Below are 5,633 nucleotides of genomic sequence, written 5' to 3'. Positions count from 1 at the left end.
TAACTCATAGCACGGTCACACTCCGCGGTCCAGTGGAACTCAATAAGAAGCTTGTACAATGGGCGAGCTATCTTGAGAAAGTTTAAAATAAACCATCGGTAATAATCAACATGGCCCATAAACCTTTATAGTTTGTAGTTGGTGGCAAATTGAAAATGACTTTAATTTTTCTCTCATCTGTGGAAATCCCATTTTTGGACAATATATGCCTTAAAATGACTCCATGCTTAACCCAAAATTGGCATTTGAAAGGGTTTAATGAGATGCAATACAATCTGTACTTTTTAAACACTTTTCATAAACATGATAGATGCTCTCTCTCTCTCTCTCTCTCTCTCTCTCTCTCTCTCTCTCTCTCTCTCTCGGCTATTCCAGGGTCCAGAACCATTCGCTACGTGCCTCCTCACTCCCTTTTCAACTAAAATGTAACATTGAACATTGAACGTTCACGGCCAACTTATATTCAAACAGATACATGATTTACCACCCTGGTTGCATTCAATATTGATATGACAAAGAGAAGTGCCTTACACACAATTATGGTATATTTGATATAGTAAACCCCAAATCTATGTGTTCCATTGCATCAAAAGTAAATACATATGGAGGGGGGGGGGGGATACATCATGGGTGAGGTGAATGAAAGAAGGGTGGTGGAGGGCCATATGCTCTTGGAGGAAACAAAGGTCGTGCCAACGGGGGTAGTGCACCAAATGATGGGAGAACTCCTCTGAATAGCAGAGGGTACAAACCATATTGGGGAGGCATGTAGGTAGTGTGCGGGGAAATGGATCAACTCCAAGCGGGGCCTCATATGTGGAGGCATTGAAAGCACTGGGAGATGGTCCAGTTGTATGCCATGCCAAGACTGGGGCCGTGAAAGTCGTATGTGGAGCTGCTATTGCTCCCCCCCTCCCCCCCCCCGACTGTTGAGTGGTGTCAGCAAAGGTGTCTCCAATGGATGACTCTGCTCTGTCACCTGCTCCGGATGCTCAGTTACATCAGCTCTATCTACCCTATGAAACATCAATGTCGAGCCTAAATCAGAAGGTAGGCGTTGAGCCCCGGCCCTAGACAAGCATTGAAAATTGACCAATCCTTCTCACAACTGATGCAATGCCTGCATAGCAGTACATTGTACTGCCAATGTCCCCACTCCTGCAAAACAGTCAAACACAACATCTCCCATGTTTGTGAAGGTACCTAGTAGCCACCTACAAAGCAAAAAAAATCCTTAGATTTTTTATATCTCCAATTTTTTAGGAACATGAAGTCAAAACATCCAATAAGTTTCTAGCACCTGGCAAACACTGGACTCCTCTCAACACCTCTACAATAAGGCTTGCCCATATGATCAAGCGTCCACTGTGTGGGATCCATACCTGGCAGCTTCTCCCACAACATGTCATCATCTGCAGAGAAGCCACACACATTTTCTGCAATCTCTCCATTCGCTCGATCATACCTTGGAAGCCGACAGCCGCCCTCTCTAGGGGGTGAAAAAATGACTAGCAACAAAGTACCAACCTACGAATAACATTAACAATAAGATATTTTGAAATGTGAACACCACATATACTCATCAACATTAAAACAAAAATCAACATACCGCCTCTACATAGTCTTGAATAGTCGTGTAGCTAGACTCTGGCAGGCATATGTACAATATCCTCAACAACTGGAAATGAGCCCCTTTTGCCTTTGAAGTGACAATGGATAGATGTTCTGCTCGACATGTCACAAAAACCATGCCATTAACCCAAAGAAACTCGGTTGCAAGAAGGAATGCATTATCCACAAGCTCTCTATCCCACTAGTTCCATAAAGGAACTCCACCTGTGCTAGCTGCATGTGGCCTAGAGTGTATGGGAAAGGCCATGTACATCAAATGTACGCCACCCATGGGGTTCATCTGCCATGTTTCTGCTAGAGAGCCCAAGAATCTACGTAGTGATTGCATAGATCTGCACAAAATCTTTGTTAGCGCTAAAATTGTGGACATAACTAGGAAGGCAAAATAGCGTGGCTTACCTGTCATTGCACAACACATCAGGAATAGCTTTTGCCAAACACTTGACACTAGCATGCACTGCAAGGTGGCGTGGCTCTACAAGCCTATCTGTATGCTCAACATAAGATTAAATATATTTTACATGCAATGCTAAAGAGAACAACTCAACATTAACCATTTTCACATACATGGAGGGTTTTCTCCGACCACTCTGGCCATGTCCGATAAGTCCTCTGCAGCCATTCCCTATGATGGTGAAGGTGGAGGTGACTCTTGGGTGCCCCCTACTGATCTCAAAGTGAAGGAAAGTATTGGTACACTGTAGATCATAGCACCAAGGCTTTGAGCACTATTGTTGGCCTCTACAGAATGCTCCTCAACTACATGCTCACTCTCACTATCACTGGAGGCCATAGCTCTCTTCCTTCTCTTCCCATGTTGCTGCTCAGCCAAGGGGGCTTGCGGGACCGATTTGGAGCCAATCTTTGGGTCTTTCTTTGAGGCTGGTTCCTTTTTTTTGTTTGGAGAGAGTGCATCCTCTATCAAAACGGCTTTCTTACATGAAGCATTATGCTCCGCTATGAGTTAAAAAATGAAGGTTATTGTGCCCATGTCGTATTGCATGGCAAAGGCAAAATCTACATAGTCTGATACCTATGTAAAGCACTTGCTCTTTGGGTGGGTACTCCTTATCCAGGTACTCCAGCCACCAAGGACACTTTCTCCACGCTCCCTTTGGCCGCAAGTCATCTATCCACGCGTCTCAATATAAGCCGTCTCCTCTCTCTTCGACATGCACCATGCATCACTAGGGTGCTCGGGAATGGGGAAGACTAGAGCATCTCTCCACCATCTACAAGACAACAAATAATGTTTTGTGCCACCATGACAAGATTAGTATAACCTAAAAAACATATGTAACGTGTCTAGCAAAGATATCCAACCTGTAGAACATGTGTCGCGCCGTGCAAGCGAAATGGGGTTGCTCTTTGGGATCTTGTGTGGACTTGATCCATGCAATCCACTTCTTGAAGTCTTTATCAAAGTGGTTCCAATTGTATTTTTGCAATGTGTGTGCGAGTGTGCAACCATGTCTCTCTTTAGCCTTCTCGTGTAGGTCTGCAACATGTTGATTCTTGCCCTCCATTTTCTTGGCCATCTCAAGCACTCTCCTACAGCAAATAAAAGGACACAAGTTAGATCACCAACATACTGATTTGAGGACATAATCACTTGATCCACCTTTTCAATTGCCACCAATACATGTGATAGTGAAGCCATTGGATCCATGCCTTCTCCGTCAACCCTATGCCATTCTCTTTCAAGGTTGCATCACCACCTTGGAGCAAGTCGATTAAATGGCACTTCCTAGCATAGGAAAAGGGAGTCTTCTTTTTCATTGAGACGTAATCAAAAGAGAAAGATATCAAATGACTTACAAACATTTACTTACTCTTATGGGCTAATGCGTGCTCGCGCAACCTCTGTCACTCTAGATGGTGTCATTTTGGTGGTCTTCTTGTCCCAGCCTGTAAATGATCTACATTTTTGAAAAAAAGTCATTGCCATTTTTTGGATTTGCAATTGTTGCTATCTCAAGCCCTCTGCGCATGAAATATTGCTTTGTTTAAGATAACACAAAAACGATACTTTGCTCTTATGCGTCATGTGCCATGTCATAGTCTAAGCTCCCTTTTGATAGCAACCCTTCAATTTTACTATTGTACATAGCATCGAACTCTTCCTATCATTTGCAAAAGACACAATCAAAACATATATAATAAGAAATCATAATCAAATCATATGCTCATTTAGCATTGCTTTCAAGCATACCTTCCAAATGAGTCGAGAAAGGACAACCATTGGCAATTTTAGCCACTTTGTTTTGTTTGGACCCCTAAAGTTCAAAGCCCTCTCTGCTGCCAGTCGCGCTCTTTTTGAAAATTGTGCAGGAGTGAAGTTGGGTCCGCCAACCCTAGCTTTCTCATCATGAATATATCATGCATAATGGTGTGAGGGACTGAAACCCTTATGACCCTGTTTAACACTTGGATGTAATACACATTGTCAAAAACATTAAGATGCATTTACATTCACAAGAAACAATTGGATTTCCCTGTTTATCATTCCCAAAACCAACTCCATTGTCTCATGGGGTTGAAAATTCACAAGCACGCACTCCACCCGCGGTGCCTCCTCAATGTGGATGTCGTTCTTGTTCATCCACCGCATCCATGCCTCCAATCTATGATTTCCATCCAAAAACACAAAGTACCTCTGGGCCATGTGATTAAGCTCGGGGATTAGACGAAGCTCCTCATCCCAGTCATATGACATTGCAAGATCTCTCAAAGTATGACCACAACAAGAGAACTACTTATGATCGTCCCTAGGAATCCGCTTACTTATAATAAATCTTGCCATGGTTTGTTGGTAGCTTTTATTTGCAATGGAGAGCTGCAAATCCACCACATGGTCATCATGCGTGAGGATGGCGGGGTTCGAAAGAAGTCAACATAGAAGGTAATCACGGAAGTTTGCCATCATAGGGAGCTCTATGAGAATCCACCCAACCCAAAGAAATATGCTTGTTGACCACATTTCCAAACGCTTTGTGTCTTCTATTGTGGTAGCAGTTTCCACAGGATGGCTCAATTCTCCACTTGATTGCGCTGCTCCACCCACACTGGTTACGATGGACACAATCCGATCTAGAGAGCTTACAGCTTGAGATTGTTCGCTCTCTTGAGTGCATTGAAGAGGGACTTCTTGTGATGCAGTAGCATATACTCATCTACGACACCTTTTTTTTTTTGAGTGATTTCTTGTCCTCATAATTTAGCGAAAGAAATAGAGAAAGTTATGGCTTATGAGAAATTGAGAACTTGAAAGAGTAAAAGAGATGAAAAGTTAAGAGCTTGAGAGAAAGAAAGAGAGATCAAGTGAAAGCTTGACAGGTAAATGAATTTAGGATAGAGAAGTAGAGATGGAAGGATGGAGAGAAATGAGTTTAAGATAGAAAAGTAGAGCTGGAGAGAACTTGAAATAGGAAGAGATAAAAAGATAAGAGCTTGAGTGAAAACTTGACAGAGAAATGAGTTTAAGATAGAGAAGAAGAGGCAAACTCAATAGAGAATGATATGAAAAAGAACTATGGCAAGCTCTTACAACAGTTTTGAAATTTAAAAAAATACATTTTAGTTTCTTTAAAAATATAATAATACAAATGTGTGTGTGTGTGTGTGTGTGCACATGTGGTAAATGAGTTTAGGATAGAGAAGTAGAGATGGAAGGATGGAGAGAAATGAGTTTAAGATAGAGAAGTAGAGATGGAGAGAATTTGAAATAGGAAGAGATAAAAAGATAAGAGCTTGAGTGAAAACTTGACAGAGAAATGAGTTTAAGATAGAGAAGAAGAGGCAAACTCAATAGAGAATGATATGAAAAAGAACTATGGCAAACTCTTACAACAGTTTTGAAATTTAAAAAATATATATTTTAGTTTCTTTAAAAATATAATAATACAAATGTGTGTGTGTGTGGTGGATATGTGTGTGGGTGTGTGTGTGTGCACATGTGGTAAATGAGTTTAGGATAGAGAAGTAGAGATGGAAGGATGGAG

The sequence above is a fragment of the Adiantum capillus-veneris genome, chromosome 15 (assembly GCF_014529385.1).
Source record: "Adiantum capillus-veneris isolate H3 chromosome 15, ASM1452938v2, whole genome shotgun sequence".
In the NCBI taxonomy this organism is placed as follows: Eukaryota; Viridiplantae; Streptophyta; class Polypodiopsida; order Polypodiales; family Pteridaceae; genus Adiantum; species Adiantum capillus-veneris.
The sequence above is the reverse complement of the archived record's forward strand: the minus strand, read 5'-3'. Positions refer to the sequence as shown.